Below are 13,598 nucleotides of genomic sequence, written 5' to 3' on the forward strand. Positions count from 1 at the left end.
TAACACAGCAAGTTGGTGGGAGCAGCAGGACAAAAATCCAGATCTCCTCACTCAGCCTTTGAACCCTGCCTCCCAAGTGCCTGTATACGCTGCGGGGGGATTCACAGACATTACACAATTACGCTTTGTCCACTCTAGGCTTTTTTGTGGAGTTTCTCATCTTTGCTACCACTGGCTCGGCTTCATTGGTCCTAGTGCTAACACAGACTAGGCTTTAAGCAGTCAACAGCAGTTTTAACCCTTGCAGCCATACATAACAGGGTATAGAAACTGACATCTGCCTAGTATCTTGTTTACAGCAGTACCACTGCTACCTCTGCTGAACCAACCAGTCGTAGCCATGTGGTAGACATCCCTACATTCTAACTGCAATTAGGTCACAACAGTGGGATTGACACACGTACTCTTATGACAAATGCTAGATCTTTAAAAAAGAGCAAAAAGACAGCTCCTCCAACAGTAGTGCTCCCCCGCTCCCTTTGGATCCAGTCAATACTGCCCCAGAGGCAAGAGGGACACTCAGGGTATGGCTACACTTACAGCTGTACAGCACTGGGAGTTACAGCTGTGTAGGGAAAGCGCAGCAGTGTGGCCACACTGACAGCTACCAGCGCTGCAGTGTGGCCACATCTGCAGCATTTGCAGCGCTGTTGGGAGTGGTGCATTATGGGCAGCTATCCCACAGAGCACCTCGTCCCATTTTGGCACCGTGGGTTGAGGGAAGGGGATGGAAGGGTGCGGGTCATTCCGCTTCCTGTCCCAACGCCCCGTGGTGCATCGCTTCACATCCCAGCAGTCACTGTTTTTCTGTCCACATTTGGCGACATTGAGAGTCTCCCAACGGTTTCTGTGCAGCACGATTTCTGTGGGAAATGGAGCCCGAGCTGCTGAGGACTTTGCTGATGAGTGTCACCAGCATATCACGTTTGGCAGTTGAGCTATTCCTTAAGCTACAAAGTGAAAGTGAGGAGTCCAACGACAATATGGAGTCGCCTGACGCATACAACACGACATTGCTTGTGGCATTCACGGAAATGCTCAGCACCGTGGAACGCCGCTTTTGGGCTCGGGAAACAAGCACTGAGTGGTGGGATCACATCGTCATGGAAGTCTGGGATGATGAGCAGTGGCTGCAGAACTATCGGATGAGAAAAGCCACTTTCATGGCACTTTGTGCTGAGCTCGCCCCCACCCTGCGGCGCAAGGACACGAGATTGAGAGCTACTCTGCCAGTGGAGAAGCGGGTGGCTATTGCAATCTGGAAGCTGGCAACTCCAGACAGCTACCGATCGGTTGCGAACCAGTTTGGAGTGGGAAAGTCGACTGTTGGAATCGTGTTGATGCAAGTTGGCAGGGCCATTAATCGCATCCTGCTAAGAACCATGACTCTGGGGAACGTGCAGGACATTCTGGATGGCTTTGCACAAATGGGTTTCCTTAACTGTGGAGGCGCGATAGATGGGACGCATATTCCTATTCTGGCACCACCCCACCTAGCATCCGAGTACATTAATCAGAAGGGGTATTTCTCTATGGTTCTCTAGGCGCTTCTGGATCACCGTGGGCGTTTCACTGACATTAACACAGGCTGGTCTGGAAAGGTGCATGATGCACACATCTTTCGGAACAGTGGCCTGTTCAGGAAGATGCAGGCCGAGACTTTTTTCCCAGACCGGAAGATCACAGTAGGGGACGCTGAAATGCCCATTGTGATCCTCGGAGACCCCGCTTACCCGTTAATGCCTTGGCTCATGAAACCGTACACAGGGAAGCTTGACAGGAGCAAGGACCGGTTCAACAGGCTGAGCCGGTGCCAAATGACTGTGGAGTGTGCTTTTGGCCGTTTAAAAGGGCGCTGGAGGTCTCTGTATGGGAAGCTAGACTTGGGGGAAAGCAGCATCCCTGCGGTTATATCCACGTGCTGTACCCTCCATAATATTTGTGAAGGGAAGGGTGAAACATTCAGTCAGGAATGGACCTCCGAGGTTCAATGCCTGGAGGCTGAATTTGCACAGCCAGAGAGCAGGGCTACTAGAGAGGCCCAGCACAGGGCTACAAGGATCAGGGATGCCTTGAGAGAGGAATTTGAGGCTGAAAACCAACAGTAACGTTTGGTGCCTTGCACGGTAGTGAAGTGCAGTGGTTACAATGTTAGTAGGAATATGTTTTACCTAAAATGACTTGCAGTGCCTGTTTCTTTCCTGGGCTACGGTATCTTTCACTTTCTGCAATAATAAAGACTGTTTTCAAAGCCAAGAATTCATTTATTGAAAAGAAAATCAACTTTCTTGACAGACACACAACATTTTGGGAACCTAAAAAGGCAGGGGTGTGTGGTGGGGAACTGTACAGTCACAGGTTTGAATATGTCCTGTCTGGAGTGCTGTGCAATGACTGCTGCACTTCAGGATGAAAACACTGCATGGTGATGGGGGTTGAGTGTAGAGGGTAAGGGTCGTAGTTCTCAGGGCTGGTTGGTGAACGTACAGGTTTGGGGGCAGCTGGTGGTGGTAAGAACCTGGATGCTGGGGAAGGGGGTTTGGAGCTGACACTGCGGCACAAGGGAAAGAGCTTTGGGACAGGGGGGGGCGGCCCGGCACAGTAGTGCTCTGCCTGCATGGCTACAAGTGACTGGATAGAGTCCGCTTGGCGCACCAGAATGCTTATCAGCTGCTTTGTGCTTTTCTTCCTGGCCGCTGCGTTTCTCTGGAGGAGCCTGCTTTCCCTTTCCCTCCAGTTTTTTCCTCCAGTCCTGCAGTTTTTTACTCTCTCTGGCAGAGTGATCCATAACTGCTTTCAGCATGTCTTCTTTGCTTCTTCCTGAGGTTTTGCAGCCTCTGAGCAGTGGATGATACGGGCAGTTGAGTAGTCAAGGACACTTTTCGAAAGGCAAAAATGGCAACAGTTAACAGAGGCTGCATTGTTTATAATCTCACCCAGACAGTTATTCCCACACAGTGAAGGAGTTTACAGTCTTCACTTTAGCATAATTTTCCCATACCAAACAGAGTGCACCTAACCCACAGGAGCCCCAAAATGGTGAGTAAGGGGGACTGATTGCTTCAGGGATGTGCAGGAGTTTCTGTGCGTTGAGGAAAGCAAACTACTGCAGGGGGCACCTACACTGAACACTCTCCCAACATTTTCCACAGGAGTTAATCCTGGAAGATACCTTGCTGCTGCGGTCACCTGGGAAGAGCAGGAGGGTCTTCTACAGCAATGGGGATTCCACCCTGGCCCCTATGCAGCTTGCCTGTGTGCAGCAATGGTCCCCCCACCCCTCGCGGCACAGTGGCGTGGACGCGTTAGCCTGACTGGGACAAGGACCACGGTGGCTCTCCCTATAAACTTGCGCAAGCGCATTGCCCACGCTCTGGCTGAAACTTTTGAAGAGATTACCGAGGCCGATTACTGCGACATGATAGACCACATCAATGGGCTATTCCACATCTAGGCATGCATGCATGCAGCCCTAACCCTCCCTCCTCTCCCAAAACATTTCCATCCTGAAAATAAAAGCCGCTTACCGGGAACCGCTCCTCTGCTTGTCCTTCACCAAGTACCAGCTGCTGCAACTGACTACCTTCCTCCTAGCTTGAGAAGAGCTCCTGGCTGCATGCCTCCTGGGTGTCTCCCCCCACCTCAGCACACTCACTCTCAGTTTCCTCCTCCCCCCCCCTCCGTCTCCACCTTCCCCACCCGCACTCTGAAGTGTCCATCGTGGTCCTCGGATTGGCGGTGGGGTCACCTCCAAGTATCGCGTCCAGCTCTTTGTAAAAACGGCAGGTCGTGGGGGCAGCACCGGAGCAGCGGCTTCCCTCACAGGCTTTGCAATAGGCACTCCGCAGCTCCTTCACTTTAATCCTGCACTGCACCGCGTCCCAGTCATGGCCCCTTTCCAGCATGGCCCTTGAGATCTGCCCATAGGTTATCGTAATTCCTACGGCTGGAGCGCAGCTGTGACTGCACAGCTTCCTCCCCCCAAACACTGATGAGGTCCAGCAACTCGCCATTGCTCCATGCTGGGGCTCATTTGGCGCGTGGAGGCATGGTCACCTGCAAATATACACTGATTGCACTCCACACCTGGCTGAGCAAACAGGAAGGGGATTTTTAAAATTCCCGGGGCATTTAAAGGGCGGGTCACTTGAGGCCAGGGCAGTAGAGTGCGAACTGATGAGCAGAGTGGCTGAGCAGGCATTCTGGGATACCTTCGAATACTCTGGAGGCCAATTACAGCGCTTTTGGTGGCCACACTGGCGGAGCGGCGCTGCATCACCAGCGCTGCAGTCGTTATTCCCCAGGCAGAGCAGGAGTACAGCCAGCGCTGCAGCCAGGGAGATGCAGTGCTGTATGTGCCTTGCAAGTGTGGACGGTGAGTAAGTTGCAGTGCTGTAAACCCACCACCAGCGCTGCAACTCTCCAGTGTAGCCAAGGCCTCAATGAATCACTAGCATCACTTCCTGCATCACCTGTTCCTCAAGTCTCCAGCCATTATTACTGCCTCTGCATTAGCCTGCTTATCTTACAAGATCAGATGAGATCACAGCCTGAGGTTACAGAGCTGCCTGCAGAGGTTCTTACTGGCTGTGCCTGAACCGAGGAGGAATGTAAAACTATAATCAACAGATTCTGTGCTTCAAGCAACAGTAATGACCCTGGAAGAAGCTTTTCACTCTTGATGTTTCAAGCTTCACTGCATCTTTGTCTATCCTACATCTTCCTAGAATTCCAACAGCCTGTGCCGTGCAGGGCCACCGCCTTCTCTCTCCAGCAGAAGTACCCCAGGCATTTCCTTTGCTACACAAACACAACTCAAAATGGAAATCTTTATAAAGACAGACAGTGAAGTCTCTACATGCCCCATAGCAGCTCATAAAAACAAGATATCCTCTAAACACCCAAAACCTTCTTATGCCCACTCACCCACCACAGGCTCACGGGCCTGGTGAGGGGTCCCTGCCATTGCTGTGTTCCCTCCACTAGTTTACTTGTTTCTTTCTAGTGTCAAGGGCAAAAACAGAGACCACAGTAGCCAGAGTTATCGCTCACACCCTCCTCCTTTGCCAGGTCTCAGACCCTGGCTCACATCCTTTGCAAAAGCCCATGCATAGGACAATTAAGCAGTGACTTTATGGATCCATGAAGTGCTCAGTCCTGCCACCTCGGCAACATTATGGCCTTCTACAATCGTTCTGGTGACCAGTCAGAAGAGAGGTCAAGCAGCACAGTGAATTACACGACGGCAATGCATGCCACCCATGATGGACACATCAACGCAGTCCTTTAATCTTCTAATGAGGAATGTGGGTATTAAGCAATGATCCTAGCAGAGAGGTGTGCTGTACGGACTGAACTGATCAGCTGAATGACTGATGCAAGCTAGACCACCTATGGGACGCAGTAACCTCAGCAGCAGAACTCAACTTTGAATAAGAGAATGGTAGGGAACGAGGTGTTGGAAGGCCAGTAAAACAAGCTCTCCCCCTGGAAACAGTTGCTACTGTTTGGTCGGTTCCTACACACAGGGCATTAAGGCTGGTCTACACAAATATAAGCTAAGACATTAAACTGCAGCAGTTCTACTGATGCAATTCCCTAGGCAGACACTCTTACTCCGGTATAAGCCTGCCTTTTCTGGTTTAGCTTTTGTTGCTTTGGAAGCAGTTTAGGCCAGGTCTACACTGTCACATACTTCGGTAGAACTTACATCATTCAGGGGTGCGAATAAGCCACCCTCAATCGATGCAACTTACACCCACCTAAGCACCAGTGAGGGGAGCGCTATATCGGCAGGAGAGCTTCTCTCACCAACACAGCTACTGCCTCTTGTGAAGGTGGATTTATTATGCCTGTGGGCATAGACTCTGTTCACGAGACGCAACACTTCTAGTGTGTGCTAGCCTTTAAACTAGGCCAATAAGCCACTGGAAATAAGAAGTGTCCACACAGGGAGTTATACCAATATCTCTACACCCGTTTAACTACACCACTGTAACTGGAAAAATTTCCCATGCAGACAAGCCCTTATTCTTATGTGTAACCTTGTAACAGACACGAGAATTCCTAAAACAAGTTGTTCCCAAGGGCACGGCATCTACCCATCCATCTGCTACTGGTGTCTAGGACATGGTGTCACTTCAGAGGCAGTTGTCTGATTAAAAACAAAGCCCATTGAGTGGGCATCAACAAGCTGAATCCCATTCCATAAGCTGTGAGTCTGGAGTTCAGGCTCTCCTGGCCCATGCCACACACTGCCACTGTTTAGCAAGTGCCAGACTTTTGTCATGCTTTCAGGGAAATAGATCCCTAATGTAACTTGCAGTTGTTACCTACTGAACGGCTAAACTGTGACCCAAATGGGCAGAAGTTCCAGGATGTGCCCGGATGCATGCAGATTCCAGAGCCCACCCAAGAGCGGGCCTACACAGGATTCAGGGGGCCTAAAGTTTGAACTGCTAGGAGATTTTGGGGGAGAGTGAGGAGTCACCAAATGTAGCTCTCCTGGTCTCCAGGACTTAGTGTTACTCTGCTGTTCAGCCTCTTGCTAATTGTGGAGTTTTATTTTTATTTCTTATTACCCTCTCACATGCCTGATGAGATTATTTTACCGGAACTGACACAGCTGGAAGCTGCAGCCATACATGGAGCCTCTGAGGAGGTGATGCAATTTCATTTTCATTGATCAGAAATCAGCAGGGCAGTAACTGATGGGAAATTCCATTAGGAGAAATACTGGGCTATGAGACCAAAACTTCCTAGTTACACCCAAGGTCCAGGAAGTATTGCTTTCCTCACACTCCTGTCAGGAACCTGAAGAGAAGAAAGTAAACTGCTGCCTCCCAACACAGAACACGCTCTGAACTGCTGTTCTTGAGCTGAGACTGTAGCATGACAAGGCTGTTCTAATGCTGCAACAGATTCACTTAGTTAAAGCCTTTTCTACACATTGCACTACACAGTTCAGACCTGTGTGCGCCACTGCAGGACCCAGGGGGTCTTAGCAATTGGTCCAAATTCTGTATCCAAGGGAAACCATATCTCCCCCCCCCCCCCATCTGGGGACCTTGGGTGCTAGCTGAGAGGGAACTCCATGTGAGTGAGCTGACCAGTTCTCACGCAGTCCCTGAAGACCATGGGATTCCAGCATTGAGAAATCAGGGCCCTGGTAGAAGCTGGAATGTCTGGGACAAATTCTTACTCCCAGAAAAATTCTGAGCTCCTTTCAATTTCTAAGGACAGTGGGGCCCAGGACCCTGGATAAAGAGGTGTGGTTTAGCCTCCCAGAAGTGAGGTACAGAGATCATAATCATGCTCAGGAGAAAAGCCACTTATATAAAAACTGTTCTACAAAAAGGTACAATGGAGTAAGTAATGATCACAAATCAGAATCCACCAAGTAGGGAAAGCAGAGGGAAATATTTAGGCTTTTGATAGTTGCATTTTGGGTCACATTTTAATTCAATTCCTCTAAATGTTTAAAATATATCATTTCCCCAAAACTTAACAGGCTCCATATTTCTCATTTAAAAGCTACGGTCAGGCATTGCAGGATTAAAGCTGATTTTGGCTTGGCCTGCTGTCAAATTCATGATCTTGCCTAGACTGAAAACAGTTTTTTTGCCTCCTCCAGTGAAAGTGCAGGCCCTACCAGCAGAGCAGGGGTTAACACTCGCTAACCGCAGCACAGTTGTTAAGGTAATCAATACCACTGAGATACTAAAGCAGAGTAAGCCACATTATTGATTGCCAAGCAGATGATAAAACTGTTTATTATGATAATTGCTGGGTGCCTGCAAGATGCTCCCAGTGCTTCCTTAAGCTTTTTACAAAAATAATAGAGAATTCCCAGGCCACAGTCTTCTGTCTGAAAACCCCACAAAGTGGGGCCAAAGTCCCTCACATTGCCATAGCAAAGCAGTCACCCTGAGTTAATTTCATTTCTGAGTTACTGCTTGAACTGGAGAACCTATTACCCATGGGGGCATCCCCCTCTTTGATGTGGGTCAGTGCAGTATTTACTGAACATTTTCTCTTTCCCAATGCTACCTTAGAGGAAAAGTGTGTGAAAGCAGGACAATGATTGAAAACTGAGGCCTTGGCTACACTCACACTTTACAGCGCTGCAACTGGGGTGTGAAAAAACACCCCCCATAGCGCTGCAAGATACAGCGCTGTAAAGCGTCAGTGTAATCAGGGCAGCAGCGCTGGGAGCGTGGCTCCCAGCGCTGCACGCTACACCCGTAAGGGATGTGGTTTACATGCAGCGCTGGGAGAGCTCTCTCCCAGCGCTGCCGCTCTGACTACACTCACACTTCAAAGCGCTGCCACGGCAGCGCTCCCGCAACGCTGCCGGGACAGCGCTTTGAAATTCCAAATGTAGCCATACCCTGAGGCAAGGTCTGCACTAGAAAGATTGGCTGGCATAAATGTTTCTGTTAGGAGGGTGTCCCCCCTTCCCCCAGGAAATCACACCTCTAATTGACACAGCTATGCACATAGATGCAGCTTAGAGTCGTTTTGCCAACATAGCTTATGTCCTTTGGGGAGGTGTTTTAACTGCATTGGGAAAAGTTCTCCTTTTGCCAGTATAAGCCATTAGGGGACTCTGCCAGCACAGACTACACCTGTTCTCTCCTCTGGGCCTCCCAGTGGATCTTACCTCACGTGTCTATCAGGTTGTAAACTCAAGTCAGGGACAATCTTCAGATTTGTGCCCTGTACAGCTCCAAGCACGCCGTCTGTAGGTAAATGAACAGATCAACTAAACCTCTCCAGAAGTCTGCAACCATAACACCTAGCCCCTCAGTTCTCACAGACTAAGAGCAGGGCACATCAGGACGTAGACAGGTGCTCTCCCAAGACCACCAAGGTGCTGCTGGAAAGAGTGACGGTGATCCAGCAGATGGTGCTAAGTCCAGTAACCCAGCATGACATACCAGAATCACAGCACAGCTGGAAATGAAGTATTTTGGGTACAACACAACACAGAGGATCCATGAATTTGTCACTAGAGCTCATGCACTCTTTGCAAAACACGGTACATTAACTGACATTCTAGTCAGATTTCAACTTGAGTACTTGCATTTTGCCTCCCTAAATTCCTCCCTGCATTCATCAGCCATATGACATTAGCTTACTTTCTACCATCAACTGGTGTAGAGAGTCATTTTCCACAAGTACAGGGCTGTCAAGTTCCACCCCACATGGGGCTTCACTTCATTCCTGGAATGACCCAAGGCTAAATGCACTGGACTAACCATTCTCTAAAATCTGTTCAAGCCACCTAGCAATCATTTGGCTGCTTCTACAACAACTTTCTGCAAAGTCCACTCCAGCCCACTGAAAGTAGAGCGCTGAACAGAGAATTCTCAGAGACCAAAACACAGCTGACTAGCACACATCTCTTGGCATTTGCTAAATTCTTTCAAAGGTATCCCATTCTCTGACCCCTCATGTCATTTTCCCATGTCAATTTCTCTTGCATGAAGTTTCACTGATTGGCTCAAGACAGGCAGAAGCTAGCGCTTCATGACTGGTGTACTGCCAGGTGTATTGCCTAGTTTTTCTATTTTGTAGTTAGTAGATTTTAAAAACAGATTGGCAGAGCAGGAAGAGTTATTTGACCAGTAACGAACACTCGAGACTTGCCCTCAGAAGCCCTGGGACAAACTGACTGGAAGAATTCCGAATCTCATAATAGTCCTTTATAGATGCACTTGGGGATTGGCACTCTCATTCCAGATTGATATTTTTCACTGTAGTTTTGAATCTATTTAAGAAGGGAGCATCTTTTCCCACTGAACACTGGAAACAGTGATGAAAGGTTTCTCCTTAAAGCATTCAACCCATTCTGCCAACAGCCACTTACCTACCTTTTCTCTGAAGGAGCTCACGAATTTAAGTCAAGGTCAGTGTTGTACCCCAGCATGCACCATTACTCCAAAACAAATACCTTTTTGATCTTCTAAGCAGACAGATATTATTCACAGCCAACGCCCATCTCCACATCTGCCTACAACAGGCCTGCTGAACGATTACATCTAGAACTGTGATACTGTTCAAATACACAGGTCTCAGCTTCAAGAACAGAACATCCTGCTTTACCAACATCCTCTAGTAGCTGATCAGATTTGTGCAAAAAATGGAATTGTGGGTTTTATGATAAAAACATGAAATTTATTATAGTGATAGGGCATCACCTAATAGGGATTTTTAGATATGGGGCCATCGCCAACTCATGTCATGTCATTTAATCAACATTGCCATATTCAGCAAATAATGTTGGTTTACAATTGGACATAGAATATCAGGGCTGGAAGGGACCTCTGGAGGTCATCTAGTCCAACCCCTTGCTCAAAGCAGGACCCATCCCCGATTTTTTTCCCTCCGATCTCTAAATGGCTCCCTCAAGGATTAAACTCATACCCCTGGGTTTAGCAGGCCAATGCTCAAACCACCGAGCTATCTGACATACAAGGGATATGTTCTTGGTTTTCTTCAACCTGACCTTAAAATTGCTGTAAGGACACATTTTGTATGGTCAACGTGGTCTTGGCAACATTTGATCACATTTCTTTTTTTTTCCTCCTTTCAGATGCTTCCTTGATTATGTGAAAGGTACTTGATGATTGGGTAATATTAATTGTAAACAGTAATGAAAGATTAGATTACTATTGGCTATTACTAGTTCTTCATACATGTCAAAAAGATATAAGCTTGTTCAACAATCTGATCCATCAACAGAAATATCCTCATTCCTATATTGACTGAAGCAAGTGTGTACACTGGCAGGAAACACACAGATGTGGAATTAATTAATCCTACATAATCAAAAGGAGCATGTTGGATCTGACTATCAAACTCCAGCAGAAAATATTAGACTTTTCCATAAGCTGAATGCACTTCCCATATCCCAAGCCATATGCAGATGAGATGATGGTACTGAAAGACTTTGAACAAGAACTGTTGCCATTGGCACAAATCCTGCTACATTAACTTTAACAGGACCAAACTCAAAGGCCAAGAAAAAAAAACCAAGGAAGTTGTGGATCACTCTGATGGACTGCAAAAGAGACATGTTTAAGTGACCAGCACAAAGATCATCCAGAAAATGAATTGTGCTTTATTTGTGAGATGAACATACCTTCAGAGGACTTCCATGAAGCTTCTACCCTTGACACTGACAGTTGGGTCCACAAACGTGTATTTCGGCTTCAAGACCAGTGCTTGCTTGCAAAACTAAGAACTGGGGACTTAATGGCCCAAGAGGCAAAGTATCATGCAACATGTTTGGTGTGTCTACAACAAAGTCAGAGAGAAGAAAAACTGAGCAAAGCAATGCAGAGAAGATTTGGGGTTGCCTTTGCTCAACTGACAGCATACACTGAGGAGACATTGAGAAGTCATGGCTCCAGTCTTTAAATTAGCAGAGCTCACAAGGCTCTGTCCAGCTGGGGGCGATAGTGGCTGGGCACATTTCAGAGCACTGAACTAAAATCCCACATTCCAGATCTCTAACTGCACAAAGACAGACGAGATGCACTCCTTGCCTTCAACCAGGACGTTGCATATGTCCTCCCAGAAGCACGTGAGGAGGACTGACCAAGAAGCACTTCATATGCCCCAAACAGCAAAAATTTTTAAGAGACGTTTCAAATGACAACACAGTTTACTGGATCATTTAACTCAAGAAAATCTGTGCCCGAGTCACTGTTGGCATTGATGTCCATGATACTGGACAGACCAAACATTAAAACTGAGCCAGAACAAGTTTCTTAACTTAACTAAGAACTTACCTAAACTTACTTTGGCACAGCTACTGCAGTACAAAAACAACATCCGCTGTCATGAAGGAACAGAAAGTTTGTACTCCAATTAAGCTCCAGAAACATCTTTACCGAACTACGGTGCTTTGACACTTCATGCACAGACATGAAAAGTGAGTTAGCAGATACCTCCTTTAAACTTGGATTGTCCATTTCCTATGTCCAAGTGTTGGCCATCTCTACCAGCTTGGCAATGCCAACACTCAGAGGATGAGAAAGCAAACTGTCCTCTAAAGCAACACAGTGGTCAGTTCACTACTGCACCTAGATAACACAAACCACAATCCCAGCTCCATCACAGCAACAGACACCTTCCATGGAATGGTGCTATCAATTTTTGAGCATCCCCCAGTACTCAAGTAATGGGAATTCCCACCTCAGACTGTGAGACTACAGACTATATCACCACTTCTTAAGTCTTAGGCAATTGTACCTTTAATGATCTTGAAGAAAACCAGTGCTCCCATTGCTGCTGCAAATGTTGAATTCAAGACTGCCAACTGATTACCCAAGCCTGCAAGAAGAATGCAGATGGCTTAAATAAACAGAGAAAACAGCAAGGCTGAATACCTTCAATGGAGATCAAGACATTTCCTGGGCAGCTTACCAGGCCCAGCAAACAGCCAGAGCCAGACTTCACCCCAGCCATCACTGTGTTTCTTTTCCTCTTTGCAGAGGAGTCCACCTAAACCCACACCAAGTGCCAGGATCACTGTGGATCAACCCTTTTCACCATATAGGGTGACCAGACAGCAAATGTGAAAAATCAGGACAGGAGGTGGGGGTAATAGGCGCCTATGTAAAACAAAGCCCCAAGTATTGGGACTGTCCCTGTAAAATCAGGCCATCTGGTCACGCTATCACCATAATCAAACAGATACAGTAGCCCTGGCCTGCTAGGTATGGGAGGACAAATTTGTCATCCTGCTAAGGGGAGGAGCTTCATCTGGAAATGGCAAGTCTGAAGCTGACTGGAGACTAGCCAGAAAACAGTTGATGGATAAAAGCCCTTCTTCAGGCTCAAGTGGCCTGCCAGAAATGGCTGACTCCTTGAAAGTGCCTCATGCTACACATACAAGGCATGCCCAGCAAGCAGCTGCCAACCATCTGTATGCACATAGTACACCCAAAGTCTCAGGAAAGAGGAGGCGCCCCAAGAGGTATGACCTGGGAAAACTAGAAACCCCAATATTCCACTTCTGGCATACCACACTTCATCTGGAACTGTGTGTACTGACCTACGCGCTGTCAATCTGGCGGGCAAACTCTGTTCTCTACACTGAATGCCTTGGGAAGCTGTCACCCTGGTTCTGTGTGTTAGATCACACTCATTATGCTTGTTGGGTACATGTTCACCTCTGAGACATGGCATCCTTCACACAGGGCATCAAAACACAGCTCGCGTTCTCAAAGGGGAACTTCACAGCTCAGAAGCCAGCATGTTTTCTCTACAATCGCTCTTGACCAAGCTTGTGAGCACAACACCATCACTACCAAAAGGGAGGTTGAAGCTGTTCATCTAACACAAGGTTCAGAGCCCCTTTGGCCTGGACGACAGCGGGACCAGAGATAGCCAGGTTGACAGGAGAATCTGAAGCTGCAGCAGAGGAAGGAACCACTCAAAAAAGGGTCTAACACAACACCATGAGCAGGTGAAAGGTGTCCAGGCTTCTTTTCCACAACATGTGAAGGCACTTGCTGAGATCACAGATGACATGGGCAACCTCTTCTCAGAAGAGAGTGCAGACTTATTTAAACTGGACCCCAAAA

At 47.7% G+C, this 13,598-nt stretch overlaps 1 protein-coding gene across 7 annotated transcripts in view; it reads right to left on the bottom strand.

The window, feature by feature from the left end:
• The window catches only part of ZFHX3 (zinc finger homeobox 3), a 301,533-nt gene that overhangs the window by 218,921 nt on the left and 69,014 nt on the right, over positions 1–13,598 (bottom strand). Inside the window, exon 1 of one of the 7 annotated variants that reach the window (XM_050922211.1) lies at positions 12,262–12,342. The exons of the other annotated variants lie outside the window; for them this stretch is intronic. The gene's annotated coding sequence lies outside the window, so the exon portion shown is untranslated. Of the gene's footprint in view, positions 1–12,261; positions 12,343–13,598 lie in introns of those variants that run through there. 7 annotated transcript variants of the gene reach the window in all.

The sequence above is a fragment of the Gopherus flavomarginatus genome, chromosome 14, assembly GCF_025201925.1.
Source record: "Gopherus flavomarginatus isolate rGopFla2 chromosome 14, rGopFla2.mat.asm, whole genome shotgun sequence".
NCBI classification, from domain to species: domain Eukaryota; kingdom Metazoa; phylum Chordata; order Testudines; family Testudinidae; genus Gopherus; species Gopherus flavomarginatus.